The sequence below is a fragment of the Thermobia domestica genome, chromosome 3 (genome assembly GCF_964235325.1).
Source record: "Thermobia domestica chromosome 3, izTheDome1.hap1.1, whole genome shotgun sequence".
NCBI lineage: Eukaryota > Metazoa > Arthropoda > Insecta > Zygentoma > Lepismatidae > Thermobia > Thermobia domestica.
The window spans coordinates 169,120,508-169,138,174 of NC_137456.1; the positions used below are offsets into that span (position 1 = coordinate 169,120,508).

The 17,667-nt window shown below is 34.3% G+C and overlaps 1 long non-coding RNA gene across 1 annotated transcript in view; it reads right to left on the reverse strand.

Annotated features, from left to right (window-relative positions):
• The window catches only part of LOC145681546 (uncharacterized), a 122,097-nt gene that overhangs the window by 42,618 nt on the left and 61,812 nt on the right, over nt 1–17,667 (reverse strand). The window lies entirely within an intron of this gene.

A 17,667-nucleotide genomic window follows, 5' to 3' on the forward strand; every position in this document is an offset into this window, starting at 1 on the left:
GATAGGAACATCGGGTTAACGGCAATCGTTAGCGCATCGTTAGTGCACTTAAACGCACGAAGCACTAACGTTAGTGCTACCATATTTTGGGATTTATTCAAGATTTTTTGTTGGGGGGCAACTTCAGAAATATCAAATTCTATTCAAATAGAGGTAGAAACAGAGTTAACGGCAATAGTTAGTGCATCGTTAGTGCACTTATACGTACTAAGCACTATCGTTAGTGCTACCATATTTTCTAATTTATTCTAGATTTTCGGTTGGGTGGACAATTTCAGTAATATTAAATTCTATCTAATAGAGATATGAACATAGGGTTAACGGCAATCGTTAGCGCATCGTTAGTGCACTTAAACGCACTAAGCACTAACGTTAATGCTACCATATTTTGGAATTTATTCAAGATATTTGGTGGGCGGCCAACTTCAGAAATATCAAGTTCCATACAAAGTGTCAGTATTTTCAGGAAGCACTAACGAATGCACTAATTACTTTGTTAGTACTTGAAGTGGGCGCAAATTCACGCTGACCACCAAAGATATTTTACTTGTAGCACCTACACTAATTAAGCTCTAACGTTAGGGGTTGGTGCACGAAGAAGCACTAACGATGCACTGAGGATTGTACTAGAAGTTATCATTAGTGCTTTTTAATTTGGAAGAAATTACACACAGTGAAAAACTCTCCTTAAATTTCTTATGAGAGTTTCCTGAGATGTAACTGGTCATAACTACACTAATAGTGAAGCACTAACGAAACTGAAAGTGTTTTTAGAACCACGAACTATGCACTAACGAACGCTTTAATTTTTCGTTGTTGGTTGAAGTGGGGGCCCCAAGTTCATGAAGGCTTCCAAAGGTTTTTTTTTTTTTACTTGTAGGACCTACATTCATGAGGAACTAACGTTAGGTGTTAGTGCACTATGAAGCACTAACGATTTCAGTAGAAGAGGTCATTAGTGGTTTTGATTTTGGCGGAAATTTGACGCAATGAAAAATACCCCATGAATTTCTTATGGGATTTTTGTGGTATATAATTGGCCATATCTACATCAAGAGTTAAGCATTAACGGAACTATGGGTGTTTTGCAGAAGCACTAACGATACATTAACGAATGGACCTGTTTTTCGTTAGTGCTAGAAGTGGAAACCAAGTCCACAAACGTTTTTTACTTGTAGCACCTACACTAATGAAGCACTAAACTTAGGTGTTGCTGCAATAGGAAGCACTAATGTTACAAGCAAAGAAAACTTTCGAAATTAGCGGGAACTTAGCCCCCACTACAAGAACTAACGAATACATTAGTTTTATTCGTTAGTGCATTGTTAGTATCTTTAGAAGATACAAGTAGTTTCGATAGTGTTTCACCATTAGTGTGGATACGGCCAATTATAAGTCACAAAACTCCCATAAGAAACACATGGGGAATTATTCATTGCATCAAATTCCCATCGCATTCAAAAGCACTAATTACCTCTGTTAGTGCAATTGTTAGTGCATCGTAAGTGCTTCTTAGAGCACAAACACCTAACGTTAGTGCTTCATTAGTGTAGGTGTTACAAGTAAAAAATCTTTGGGGAAGTCAGCGTGAATTTCGCACCTACACTTAAGCACTAACGGAAAAATAGTGCCATTCGTTAGTGCTTCTATAAAGCACTAACAATTTCATTAGTGCCTCACTATTAGTGTAGTTATGGCCAATTACATATCACTAGGCTCACAAGAAATTTATGGCAAATTTTTTTATTGAACCGAATTTCCGCCAAATTCAAAATCACTAATGATCTCTTCTAGAGCAATCGTTAGTGCATTGTTAGTGCTTCTTAGTGCATCTACACCTAAGGTTAGTGCTTCATTAGTATAGGTGCTACAATTAAAATACATTTTGAGGCCAGAGTGAACTTAGCGCCCCCACTTCAAGCACTAACTAAAAACTTAGTGCCATTCGTTAGTGCATTGTTAGGCTTCTAGAAAACACTAACAGTTTAGTTAGTACTTCACTATTACTTTAGTTATGGCTAATTACACGTTACGAAACTCACATAATAAATTTATGGGAAATTTTACATTGCATCAAATTTCCGTCAAATTCAAGAGCACTAATGATCTCTTCTAGTGCAATCGTTAGTGCTTCTGGAAAATACTAACAGTTTCGTTAGTACTTCAATATTAGGGTAGTTATGGACAATTACATGTCACGAAACTCCCATAAGAAATTTATTGGTAATATTTAATTACATTAAATTTCCGCCAAATTCAAAAGCAGTGATGATATTTCTAGTGCAATTGTTAGTGGTTCTTAGTGCACCAATCACTAACGTTAGTACTTCAGTGGTGTAGGTGCTACAAGTACAATATCTTTGAAGGGCACGGGAACTTGCCCCAACTTCAAGCACTAACAAAAAATTAATGCCATTCGTTAGTGGATCGTTAGTGCTTCTAGAAAGCACTAAAGGTTTCTATGGACTTTGATATTTCTGAAGATGGCCCCCCAACAAAAATCTTGAATAAATCCCAAAATATGGTAATGCTAACGTTAGTGCTTAGTGCATTTAAGTGCACTAACGATGCAATAACGATTGTCGTTAACTGCGTGTTTTTACGTCAATTTGTATAGAATTTGATATTTCTGAAGATGGCCCGCCAACAAAAATCTTGAATAAATCCCAAAATATGGTAGCACTGACGTTAGTACTTAGTGCGTTTAAATGCACTAACAAAGCACAAACGATTATTGTTAACCCCATGTTTCTACATCAATTTGTATGGAATTTGATATTTCTAACGTTGACATCTAACCAAAAATTTTGAATAAACCCCAAAATACAGTAGAACTGACATTACTGCTTACTGCGTTTAAGTGCACTAACAATGCACTAACGATTGCCGTTAACCCTATGTTCCTATCTCTATTTGTAAAGAATTTGATATTACTGAAGTTAGCCACTCACCGAAAATCTTGAATAAATCCCAAAATATTGTAGCACTAACGTTACTGCTTAGTACGTTAAGTGCACTAACGATGCACTAACGATTGCCGCTAACCTCATGTTTCTACCTCTATTTGAATAGAATTTGACATTTCTGAAGTTGGCTCCCCACCAAAAATCTTGAATAAATCCCAAAATATGGTAGCACTAACGTTAGTGCTTAGTGGGTTTAGGTGCACTAACGATGCACTAACGATAGCCGTTAGCTCTACGTTTCTACCTCTATTTGAATAGAATTTGGTATTTCTGAAGTTGCACCCCAACAAAAATCTTGAATAAATCACAAAATATGGTAGCACTAACGTTAGTGCTTAGTGCGTTTAGGTGCACTAACGATGCACTAACGATAGAATAACGATAGAATAACGATGCACTAACTTCATATGAAGTTGGCCCCCCACCAAAAATCTTCAATATTTCGTAAACGCTGATAGCACTAACGTTAGTTCTGAGTGCACTAACGTGCACTAACGATGCAGTAACGATGTGCAATGTTTGGCGTAATTTGGGAGAGGTGTGGGGGCCAACTTCAGGCACGTATTTGTTTGATTTATGTGCAGGTGAAGTGGGTGATAAGATGATTTAATATGTGTAGTGATATGTATTAATATTTGTATTCTTGGTCAATGTGTGATGTATCATGCATGTGCGTGTAAATTTTAGTATTTTGACCGCAGTGATGTGACTGAAAATGTGATTTATTTTTTTATAGACAGTGTATTGCTTAATTAGTCATCTCTCGTAGTCAATCTAAACGGATAAACCAATTCTCATCTCAAAATTCATAGTAACACTGTACTGTAATTACTCCCTAGATTACTCATAGTTATCGGTGACAAAGTACAAATTACATTTACTAGTGCAAAGTTAGTTTGCGTATTATTAATACCATCTCGTGCCGAGTTGTGAATTATTCGCCGCCAGGTTTTTGTTATGCTGATACTTAGTAAACAGGTCAACACCAAAATATCCCTTCGTTTGCGATTAATGATGAGTAAATATTATTTCTGGCCCATATGCATAAGAATTTAGATAACTTGCATTGTAAATTAATTTTCCTAAAAAGCACAGTCATTTACATGGTCTAGTAATCAAATTATGAATAATAGTAAACCTCGCTTTTTCCTTTAACTTGAAGTTTGTCTATATGGCATTATCTTTTAATGTCAGGCTGCAGTTTTAAATTCTCTATTTCCGTTGCTTTCTGTGAACGATCTCATTGTTGACATTTGCTGGCATATAATTGCATGTAGTTAAGAATATTGAGTTTCCATTGCGTGTATAAAATAATCCGAAGCCGTAAAGTGAAATATACTATCATTTGTTTTGAAAGAATCTGATATCAGTTCATACAAGCTCACGTGTGTTGGTTAACGCGCTGGAGTGATGTGTTGATTTTAATATATACAACACGACTGCTTTGAACAGTCTTGGGCGTAATGATAGACTATAGGGTATCTAAAAAGTAAATCGACATTACAGAAATGAATAAATATATAGATAAGTGATTAATGATAATATTAATGATACATACATTAATATATATATGTATATGTATATGTATTTATATATATTGTAGTAAGTATGAATAAGTAGTAGAACACCCGTGCATATGTACCCAGTTGTAATTTTTGCCACAATGTATTGATTATATATATATATATATATATATATATATATATATATATATATATATATATATATATATATATATATATATATATATATATATATATATATAGATAGATAGATAGATAGATTACAGTAGTACGTTAATCATTACGTCAGAATATTTGTGTGAGGATAGTGTGTTGTGCAAAAATGATGGATTGTATTTTCACTTTGTTGCTAGACATTTGATAGTAAACATATATGCTAAGTGATCAACCGGCCTGACGATACAAATGATGGTCATATGGCAAGCGATTCCGGATATTTTCCAGTTAATCACATAATAGAATAACCATTTGCAGAATTGATACAATTTTAATATACGCGCTCAGTTTATATTTGCGATACTACTCAGCAACCTTAATTTTTTGACGTCACCTTATTAAGCTTTGAGAATGAGAAAGGGCTTTGAAGAATATGGGATGAAAATAAATGTTAGAAAGACAAAAGCCATGGTGATTGAAACGAAAGGGGTCAGTGTCAAATATAAAAGTAGGAGGGGAGAAAATAGAACACCTGAATAGTTTTCCATATCTGGATAGTATTCTTAGTAATAACATGAAGTGTGAACGTGAAATAAAAGCAAGGATAGGAATGGCGAAAGAAACCTTTAGGAGGAAGAAAACTCTGTTTTGTGGGACCTTGAATAAAGAGTTGATAAAAAGACTCATAAAATGCTTGGTGTGGAGTGTTGTACTGTATGGGGCAGAAACGGGGACATTACGTAAAGGTGATGAAAATCGACTGGAAGCATTCGAAATATGGGTATGGAGAAGAATGGAAAGAATTAGTTGGGTCGAGCGGAAAACGAATGAGAGAGTGTTAGAAATGGTGGGTGAAAAAAGAACGCTTTTAGACATTATTAGGAAGAGGAAGAGAAACTGGTTGGGACATTGCCTAAGAAGAGATTGTATCATGAGGGACGTCCTAGAGGGTATGGTGGCGGGAAATAGAGGGAGGAGGCGAAGGAGACTTCAATTAATGGATGATATAAAGCAGAAAGATCATACGCGAAGACGAAGAAGTTAGCAGAGGACCGTGAAGCATGGAAGCTTCTTAGCTGCGGCAAGTGATCTGCCAATAAAGGCAGAATATCTATGATGATGATTATTATTATTAAGCTAGTTCACTACTGTCCGCAGAGGTGACGCTGTAGATAGATTCGAGGAATACAGAAAATTTATTACTGTAGAATCTCAATATTCTCTACCAAGGTGTCGAACTCCCTCGAAATATTTGTGTTTACCTCAGTTACCTAAATAGCGAATGAAATTAAATGACACCTGAAGGTTGCCGCCATTGCGGAATTGGGAGCTACTAGTAAGATTTGGTAGATAACTTACTAGTACAAAATTTATTTTATTTCTTTTTTAATTTTTGTAAATCCTAGTTAGAATTTTCTCTATTTTATCGACTATATTCTAGTTTCCAAACTTTACTCGGAACTCTTCCCCGTTTCTGAGGGGGCCGATAATTTTTTTAGAAATTCTACATTAATTGACTAAACCAAGTTTACAGCTGGACCGCCCGTAATCTGAACGAATTAGACTAGGAAACGTTTAATAGTCAATCATTCCACAGGGGTTATTCCTTGAGAGATGGTTGCCCAGAAGGCACGGACTTGTACTTAGGCACTCAGAGACCCCGTTGGGCCACGCATTTCAGTAGACCACCTCTTTCGGGATATGAAAGCATATTTGGCTGTGGATTGTTGTATATCTAAATTCGACCACTTATCTTTGTACTTTTAGTGCCCTAGCTTATTCCTTTGGCACCGCTTTTACTTTTCTTTCTTTTCTCTGTCTATTCCTCTGTTCTTTTCTTCAAGATCTTTTTTTTAATTTTTAGCCTTCCCCTCCCGTTTTGAACTTGACGTATATCAACCATTCAACATATATGATTTGAATTTGAAATACTGAGATGTCGCGAGACACGATTCGTAGAGGTAATCGTTGATGTGGAAGGTTAAGGGAACGTTTCTCTATCATATTTCGACCCACTGCGATACTGAGTGATGGTTCAGTACCAATAAAATGTTATTTTTTTAATTATCCGTTCAGAATTCTGCGTTAAGACTATAAGTTATTTCTAGTTTTGTTTGTATTGGTAACCATAAAAGTAAATTTTGTTGTAGTTATTCTGGGCACAAAAGTAGTGTTAATTTTTTAGAACCATATAGTTATACATATTTATGTATTTACGTGCCTGTCATGTGATTAAATGTCTACCAGTCTTAATAAAATGCTTGGGAATATTAATCTTATTATTATGCGTGGTCAGCTGTTTGTAAATGTGCTATATATTCGGATTCTCTCTTAGGTGAAGTATAGCAACCTAGAAATTTTAATTTGTCGGAGTTATTGATTTGAAAGTTTAAACGGTTATTGAATATATGCATATTAAGCTAGAAATATGTGTGGAATATAAGTATGATATTGAAATAAAATGCATAATGGAGAATTGAATAAATGTGTGTAAAGGGTCTTGGTACCTACCCCGAACGGTCCTTGGTTGCTGTAGTTCCGAGATATCTGATAAATGTAAAATATGAATATTAGTAGATACCGCCGCATGTTGCAGATATTCTCTTCAAACTTTGTAACATTATTAAATAACATATATAATGACTAACATAATGTGTATTAAACTAGCTGTATGTAGCATAGGATTTAGGCATGTCATCGTAACCATATTGTGTCCTTAAATCTACCTTCAAGTTAATAAATTAAATCCTTCCGTAAAACTACGTTTCGATTTCCATCCCTCCCATACGGATAGTCAAACTTTACCAGTGGTCCCACCTCAGCAGATGTGTTCGCAATACAAACGAAAATCGTTCTGAACTCGGAAAATTATCGTTTCTATACATATATATAGTGCGAATCTAACAACAAATATGTACTTAGTAGTACAAAGTGATTTTCACTGAGAGATAATTAGTGAATGGAACAGTTGACAAAATGATTCACATTAGTCACCGTGATATCAGTGACAAGACTTTGATATCTTAAAGCCCAGAAATAGAAGAAATGTATTCGATAGACATTTCGACGAACAGAATATGTGTTAATGGCGATTTGTAAAAGTAATCTTATGTGTGTATAAGAAATGCAATAAAGTGAAATGCATGGACACCTCAAATGGTGCTTCTACACTATGTATTATAGCTCGTCTGAAAGTACGAGAGAAGACTCGTATAACTACTTTCAAAATGTTCAAATATATGACATGACTCATTCCTAACCCTCATTTTAAGATTTTTTCATTCATCATATTGCATGCTATACTTATTTACGGACGTATATCATATTTCCCATGTTAAATAAAAATATATATTTTTTCCTTTTCTGTAATTTTGTCCGTTAATATATATATATATATATATATATATATATATATATATATATATATATATATATATATATGTGTGTGTGTGTGTGTGTGTGTGTGTGTCGCATGTATATAAAAATTTTGTGTTTAATTTCTCAGTAGATGTAATAAAAGTTCACCAAATTGTAGTTAGATGGATTCTTTTAAAACAATTTTCACCCGTGACGATACGCTGTCCTGTATGTATGTGAGTGTGGGTGAATTAATGATAAATTTAGTTTTAAGTGGTAGTATTTAATATTGATTTACTGTGATAGTGTTCGTAATAAGTGTGTAATAGCATGTTGTATGTATTAGTGTATGACGGAGGTCATGAAAGATAACTAACTCTTAAGTAGTTTAAATTGGCTCTGGGAGAAAAGCTAAAATAACAGGATGTGCCTGAATAACGATGGTCTTTCCAAAAATCTCAAAACTTCTATTTGTGGAAAACATATACATTACTCTTTTTTTCTTGGCCGCTTCAAATAAGAAGATTTCGAAATAATAGACAAGAATTAAATTAAATTTCTCGGTACCTGGTCTGGATTAGGGCAACTCCCACTTGTTCTGTTGCCTGTATCCAGGTCGGGATAGTATGAGGGAACACGTGTCTCTTCGGAATGATTTCAGAATTGATCCTTAAGTAATAACCGAATATGAATCAACTTTTTAATAACTATTCAATTCCATTTACCATATTTCCATAATTATCCAGTAATCCTTCATCTCTAGTTCATTCTTCCTTTCTCCTTTTCTTCCTTTTTCCTACCTCCTCTTCTTTCTCACTCTTTCTTTCCTATTTCTAATAAAACTGAAGAGGGGCCGTGATTGGAAGTTGTCGCTATAGACACGGTCGTCAAATTTCTTTGATCTTTCTCTTCGGAAATCCGATATGAATTAGTTAATTTTAAAACATATATGTGAAGCAAAAATTCCAAAATGCAATTATTTTTATTTCACATTTGGCTAAATAATCATAATTACAAAATAATCAGTTTTAAAATAAGTCAGGGACCTTTTCCATTCCCTACCTGCGTTGTTCTATTTTATTGTTACTGTACATTGTAGGAGTACTATATTCACATTGGAAATATAATTATTTTATTACTACTTTATTTCGTTTTTAGTTGATCCGGATGATGACCATGTGGTGTAGAAAGCTAGACCTCCGACTTATTAAAGATCGCATTTGTATATGCTTCTATTTCAAACAAAAGAAATTTATGCCGAGTTGGTAACACTGCTTTATCTATGACAACACTTTGTGGTTTCGATACAGAGTTTCTTCTCATTACATTGTGCACCTTTTGTTTTAATTGCTTTAACGGTTTTCAAGATATTTACTTAAAACATGTTTCCATTATATAGGTTTTCGGATATTCAAATGTTGATGTCCCGTAGGTCCTATGCTTCTTATGCATATAGCACCTTAAATTGCGCTCATTTTCATTTCTCATGATGCTCTATTAGATATGCATTGTGACAATCAGATTTGAGCAACTTTTGAGACTGTCCCTTGTAAGTAGCTTATCGATTGTCCTCATTACTTTGATCGAACACAGTATAACCAATATTAGAATATGAGTGCCAAGGATTTACTTGTCCTGCCACAGACCAGTTATGACATTGCTTGATTTCAGTAATTTCTCGTCATTCTAAAAATATACGTGAGCAAAATAAAGAAATAAATACGAAAGATGTAGTTGTTCCTTTTGTTAATTTTCACCTGAAATATGATTTTGTTGCTGATTTGTACAGCAAATTTCTTATTTTTTCGAAAAATTACAGGAAATACATATGTTAAAATACAGCAATATTTTAGAATTAATTAAACACTGTAGTCTAAACGCATGCGCAAATTAACTTAAATATGTACTTTCAAGAATAATAAAGAAACTTTACAACACCACCATCTATTTTAGAATATATCATTTTGCGAAGACCATACTATTCAAATTCTGGTATGTAAGATACCTGCATTTACTACAGTACAGTGAAACCAGGTTACTATTGAAAGTTTAGACCCTCGGTTGGGCTATCTGCAGACGCCTTTCTGCCAGTTCCTTGATTTTAGGTAACAAATAGAAAGTCAGTCACTGTTATTTTTACTATCTCCTGGTTGGGAAAGCATCGTGATTTTTAGGAAGCGCACCATGCAGAGAAACCGGTAGTAATCCGAAGGAGTAATGTCAGGATTACATACAATGTACTATCAGTTCGATGCCATCAATTTCTGAACATTTTTTTTGCGTTTATCAAGCCAAATGTGGTTCTAGGTTAATCTTTTGCAATGGTACTCACTTTTGATTCACAAATACAGGATTATTTTGGTGTAGGCACCATACGATACATTCGCTCCAACTATTCGGAATAATGATTGTAATATACCATTAAAGTCTAATGTGATGATGTTTTTAATAGGAGGGTGCCCGAAATTTTTTGCACCGACTGTACTTGACGTTTAACAAAAAATTTCTGGCTGTTCATATAATTCGTAATTTTGTTTGTTATTCTATTTCAAATTAACATGGAAAACTGTAAAACTTCATTAGGAATTATAGTTTTTGGGAATCGATATCTTTATTTATATATTACATTAGTTATAAGTCTTGTATATGGATATGTAAATGGATTATTACAAGTCTTACGGTATCAGTGCTATCTGAAAATATAGGTCCACCATTGGACGGAAATTTTCAGATAAATAACCAATCTAAAATTCGGTAGAATTTTCTGGACCACCCTTCACCTCCCTTTTAGATATCTATGTCCTTCTGATATCTAGTTCAATCCGGATTTTACCAAAATTTATTCGTTTCAAAGCCCCACCGCCAAAAATGCTTTGTTTTGATTGAAGGATTCACCCACGCTATGATGTTAGAGCGCGATTATTCCCATTCCCTGCCGAAAATTTGCTGAAGACAGCCGACCCAGATCTTCCCAGCTCGGAAAACGTAGAAATTAGCTTCAAAAGCTGCATTAACAAGGTAAATCTAGTTCGATAATTGAATAAAGACCATCCAGGAAGCTACGGAGCCATAATTCACTAAATTTCATAGTAAAAAACCGGACTGAAGAACTGAAATAGGAAGTGTAATTCAGTGACGCCATGTTTCGCAGATATAATTAGTGATGGACAGGTTCTACCATGTGAAGTGCATCGGTTTTCTAGTTGTTCTTAAAGATCCATAGACAGTTTCGGAAGAGTAGTGTTTTCTCCCTTAAAATAGTTTTATCCTAAAAATTATTCCTTTTAGACTTACGTAAGGCCTGCCCCACTGCCGTTTGTGTTCGTGTATGTAGTGAATGTGATTTCTTTTGTACTTATCTAGTAGTAACATGGCGGTATTTAATTCCGTTGTAGTTAGGATAGTGATCATAATGCGCGTGTAAAGTTCAAGAGGGCTCCTGTTTACTCTCAACTTGGGGGTACAGCTTCCAGCAGGGATGGGTTGAACGTATAGTTATTATAAGGTTCTTTTCCCTTCAGGAAAGAGGCCTATATTTTTCCAATAAATAGTTTGGGTATTAACTAAACAGGTTGAATTAAGAATGTGATTTAGTGAATACAAGGGCCAATTGGCCCTGTTCCTTTCTTTCCCTTTCCTTTCGTAAACCGATAGAGCCGATTTTAAAGAAAATGGTAAAATTTGAATGTTGTTTATGTGAGTAAATAGTAATGATTAATATGTATTATATCATGTATTAATGTAGTTTGTAGTTATGGATGTGGCATGTATGTGATTGTAATGTAGTATCAGTAGTAGCAATTGTAGTTAAGTGATGAAAGAGTGTGTGAGATAATGAAGTATGGACAGTGTATCATTCGTATTCGATCAATAGCTAAACGCAACATACCAATCCGTAGTAACATCAGAAAATGAGAGTGTCGTAGTATCAAAATTCCGTGTACAAGGTCACATTCAGTGGTTCAAGGGTTGATCATATCGTCGCTAGCCCCCTAGTGTCAAAATTCAGTACGAACCGTCATTCCTATGTCGATGTTCTTAGTGATTTAGTTTCCAAGAAATTGACCTTTCTTTCTGAAACAAAACCTAGTAAATATAATTCATAGCCCAAATGCATATACAGTTAGGTTAAGTGATCCAAAATTAATATTTCCTGAAAATTACAACATTCTACTTAGTCCAGAAATCGAAATATTTAAGTAAATAAACAATACGTAAATTCTTAACAGAAGTCGGGCGATATGATGCTAGTTTTTCGCTTTGAAATTATAATAAATGTTCATTTTTTTTCTTTCTCTCTGGCTGCAGAATAATTTCATTGTTGTCAGAATTTCTAAAATTGAATAATATCGCGGAGAACTCTGCTTTCTGTGAACATACATACATATTTTTTTTTACATGAAGCTACGAAGTATAACATAGTATTGGTTGCGTGGTAAGGGAGTCTTGAGTTCGAGGGATGTTTTGTGTGGTGGCCGGAACATGAAACGTTGGCAATGATTTATAGATTTAGAAGTATATGACGAAGTGTGCATATAGTCTGGGTGTAGTTAAAGAAATAGGGTGGTTATGAAAAACGACGTCGTAATAAATGAATAAAATGATAGTATGAATATATTATGAAACGAAATGAATGAGAGGACAACCATATACCTATATATATATATATATATATATATATATATATATATATATATATATATATATATATATATATATATAAGCCCAGTTTATGATTAGTCACGTTTCGGTAATATATATATATATAAGGATCATGTATAGCTAGCAATATCTCGGGTTCTGGCCCCTACACCGGAGCATCCTGGGAACATGTGGGTGAGATATTGCCGGACTATGTTAGTGCTATAGCTTAATTTGTTATTGCAGTCGTATTCGTTCATAATAATCTCGTTTAATAATATTTGTAGCATCATATAATCGCTGACTGGACATATTTAATAATCAATTATGGAAAGACAATAGTTGTTACACAACGGGGCTGTAATGAATTATATTTTTTTATTTTTATTTTTTCCTTGGGGTCGGTCTTAAAATAGAATATCCTGCTCCGTGAGATTTTTTTTCTTTCTTCACGTTACCTACTCGGGCTAGCTTACAATATTCATGGAGGCGACAGCTCTGATTGGGTTACAGAATTAAATCAATTAGTTATTGAAATTTATTTTCGCGTACCCGGATGTCGACCCCTAGTCCCCTTAAGTATTTTCATTTCTTTTCTTAGTTTAATTAGATGAGGGAAATTAACGACATCCCAGACTGTGGCGTGTCTGCACAGGGTAGCTATCGCTGATGTTTTGGTAATTGAAATCACCGATCCAAAATTCAGTTTATTTAATTTTTTTTTATTATTTTGGCAAATCATTAGTTAGGGATGTCTTAGCTATTACTTTTACTCTAGTTTCATTACTGTCCCAGAACCTTCTTAGTTCTTCTGAGGGGTCGAATATTTTTCCTTAGAGATTTCAAAATTGGGGACGCAGTTACATGGTCCCTTCCCCCTCTCCTTTTATCCTGCTGGTCTGGGCCGGATATGGGGCTCGGATTTCAATCTTACAAGCAAACTCTTGTGGGATTGGGATCTGATGGACACAGAACTTGCATCCTTGGCAGCAGGACCTCCCTCCTAGTTTACGTATTTAAGTAAACCACCTTCTTTCGGCATATGTGAATATTTTTGGCTATGAGTTATTATATATTTAAATTCGATCACTCTTCTGTGTAGTGAGTAGTACTTTAATCTTTCTCCTTTCGTTGGCGCCGCTTTCTCTCCCTTGTCTCTTCCTTCTTACTTCGATTTTTTTAAAAATTTTCAACCTTCCCTTCCCCCCGATTTTGAACTTGTCGCTTACAATTTATTTAACGTACAACTCTGATCTGAAATTACCAGCTGAGACGTTGCAAGACACAATGCATGGATAGAGTAGATAGTGATTGGGTCCTCCATCACATTTTGACCTATTGCCAAAATGAATAACGAATTTATATTTGACGACACTTCAATTACGTTCTTTCATCGTCGTTCCGCTAAGTTTTTTTCATCGTTCACTTTCCTTCCGTTTTGGTTTTCGTTTATCTTGTAGTTAACCTGGGCCCAGAAATTGTATTTTTGTTTATCTATTTATATCTTTAAAAATGTTTTGTGTTACGTGCCTGCCTCACAAAGTTTTTACGATTCATGCACGAATTGACTATATGAAAGTTGAAATTTATAGATTGCGGTATCAGGTAAAAAAATCAATTCTGTTTTTTTCTCATATGTAATGTCGGAAGTCATTTGTTTTTCTTGTGCAATGTTTGCAACCTTTTCTGAAATTATAGTTGGGGTTATTACTTTAAATATGTGCGCATTTATTAAATATATATATATATATATATATATATATATATATATATATATATATATATATATATATATCATATATATATATATATATATATATATATATATAGATAGATAGATAGATAGATAGATAGATAGATAGATAGATAAATGAGTACATCGAAATGTACATGCGCTTAGTATGTGAATATGATGTTAGAGTAAAAGTATGATATTAAATGTATTATATGGATATATGTAAGAGCGCTCGTGTCTGTCCCCCAAAACGTGTACTGGTTGCTATAGTTTACAAGTAAGTTTCCGACGAATATAATAATATAGATTTTTGTCAAGAATACCGCCGTGCATTCAAATAATTTTCCTCTCTTCTGGATAGATGTAAATCATAACCTATGTGATCATTATTTAATGGCATGTATTAAGAAGTAACGGCAGGTCTAAATGTAACCCACATCATAATGAATATTATTCCTGAGCTACCAACCTAAAACCATTGTGGAAAGTGTACCTTTAATCCCTCTCACCTGCATATGTATCCTATGACTTGACCAGTGTTTTTCCTTAATTTAAATCACTATACTTCTTACACCTGTGGAAGACCATCTCAAATCCAATATATATATATATATATATATATATATATATATATACATACACAAAAGTGATCCTGGATAAATGAAAGGTCTCGTGACGTGTCCCAGTGATGAACAAGTAACTCAAAATTATCTGATTATTAAATTTGTAAATGGACTGACTAAGAGGTGAAGCATCCTCTGGCGGAAAGTGAATTTTAAAATCCCTAGATGGGTATAAACGTCGCAGTATGCGAGTGCAGATATAAACTGCTAATAGTCACAAACTAAATATAGTTGATGAATGGTTTTTATGAACCAATAGTTATATATATATAGATAGATAGATATAGATATAATAGATATAGATATAGATATAGATATAGATATATAAACACAAACTAAGTTAAATGGACCGAAATATTTTGGACGCTACGAGTAATGCGCGATTTGTGATTTGAACGCTCGGAATTATTAATATTTTATTGCTCAATGTGAAGTAAAGACTCATAAGTTCTATTACACCCAAGAGCTTTTTTTCTTTTCTTTTTCTTTGTCCATTTTTTAAGTAATATAAGTGTCTTCTTTGCGTATGTCGCAAATCATAATTTCGCTTTAGCATGCCTAAGATATAATATATGTAATAATTATTTTTTTTCTTTTCCTTTCCATTTGTCAATATGATCAAATGTATAAAGACTTACTAAAGTAAAACCCTATGTATTCTATTGATATATAACCAGGAACTTGTGCTTTTTTTATATAATTAATTTTTTTCTTTTCACTATGAATGTAATAAACTATTTGTACCTTTGTAGTTAGTTGGTTTCCTTTAAACATATATACACTGTCCTGAGTGAGTGAGCGAGTGAATGCATGATAGATTTAATTTAAGTAATTTTAGTAATATCCTTTGTCATATTAACGTCTATAATATATGTGACATGTTTTAATATATGTGTTAAGGTAAATAATCTAGGTCATGAAGGACCGCTACTAACGGTTTAAATCGGCTCTAGGAGTGAGACGAAAATAGCAGGATCAGCCTAAATACGACATCTTTCTAACAGGAAGTTGAAATCCTTATTGATGCGATACATAAATTTATATTGAGTTTATAACTTTGATTTTTTTTTGGCTAATTCATATGTGTGGTCGATCCTACAGATACTGGATGGTTATCAATCATCGTTCGAATTAACTTTACGAGGAATAATTTCGATTTTCTCCTTTCTTGGTCTAGGTCTGGGCAACCCCACGAACGTGGTGCCTGGAGCTAGGTCAGGGTGATATGGAGGAACATGTGTCTATTCCGAAACATTCTAAAATTGATTAGTCGTTAATAACACAAAATGATTCATCTGTCAACGACTTTCGAGACTTCTTACTATATTCCCGGAATTATCCAGTAATCTATTTCTTATTAAAATATTATATTTGTTTTCTTTCTTTTTCCTCCCTTCTCCTACCTCCTTCTTTTACCCTTCTACTTCCTTCTTTTCTTTTCTATTTCTGGATGAAAGAAAACGGAGTCATGACTGAGAGTAGTCGCTATTGGCGCGGTCAATAAGTTGTTTCGATGAGTTTCTTCGGAAGTCCGATATGGGATAATTAACCATGAGATGAGTATACATTGAGGGACGAACAATAACAAGAAAGTTTATTGAATTTTACTTTATTGGAAAATAATCATGATTTCAATTAGTAGGTGATGTTTCGTAATAGCCCTCGTTACAAGTTCATTTTAGCGACTCCTCTACACTACATGCAGTTCTTCTTCGTTAACTACTAACAGTAGTTTTTTTGTTTTGTCGTAATTGTTTGGTTTGGGTTTTTTTTTCCGTTTTCTTTCATGATCAGCATTGATGGTACCATTTGAAATGAACTCGAAGTGAATTCCTTCTCGTAGTTCTACCACACACAAAATATTAATTTATGCTCGAAACGGCCTTACTTGACTACCTTCTGGAAGTTATCCCTTGTTCAACAACTGTTCGTTTTCTTGAACTTTCAAATTTTGAAAGTACCACCTTTCTCTCATTTGCTTCAAGAAACTCGAATTTTACACCAGTTTTCGGCACACATTCACTTTCGTATGAGCCTAAGCAAGGGTGAACTCATGTGGGACAATGCAGCACCTCCTACTAGTGTTCCCGTGTTTTTGAAGGTGACGCACTAGAGTGGGTGAAAACATGCCAAGTTGGTTTGACAATCGTCGTCTGCTTGTGAATGGATTCCTCAATGGCGTGTCGTACGATCTAAGAATCTGACTTGGCTGAGCCTTGGTGGCTGGACCTTGACTGGTCTTCTACACTCTACAACTTGCACAAGATTGGTGGAACTGACAAATTGCACTCCGAGTTCGAACTTAAAGTAACAGTTTACGTATCAGTTGTTGTTAAGCACTCATCGTCACTGGCATCAATAGCTGAGTGAAGGTACTGACGGAGTGGCAGCTTCTGTGTTAAATAGTAAGTTTGTCACATTATCTCTTGGGTTAGCTTTCCTAGTAGTAAACAGTTACACCAATAGACATCTCTACCTACAATTTGCTAGATACTTAATGATCTAAGTCAACATAGTGTTGCGTCTAAGGAAGTACTTGAATAATTACATAAATGTGGTGCAGAGATATGAGTACTTGATGAGCAGTTTGTTAAAAATGGACATTTAGAGCTTTTAATTAACTACGTTTTACCTGATAGTGTACTTCGAGAAAACAACTGTTATAC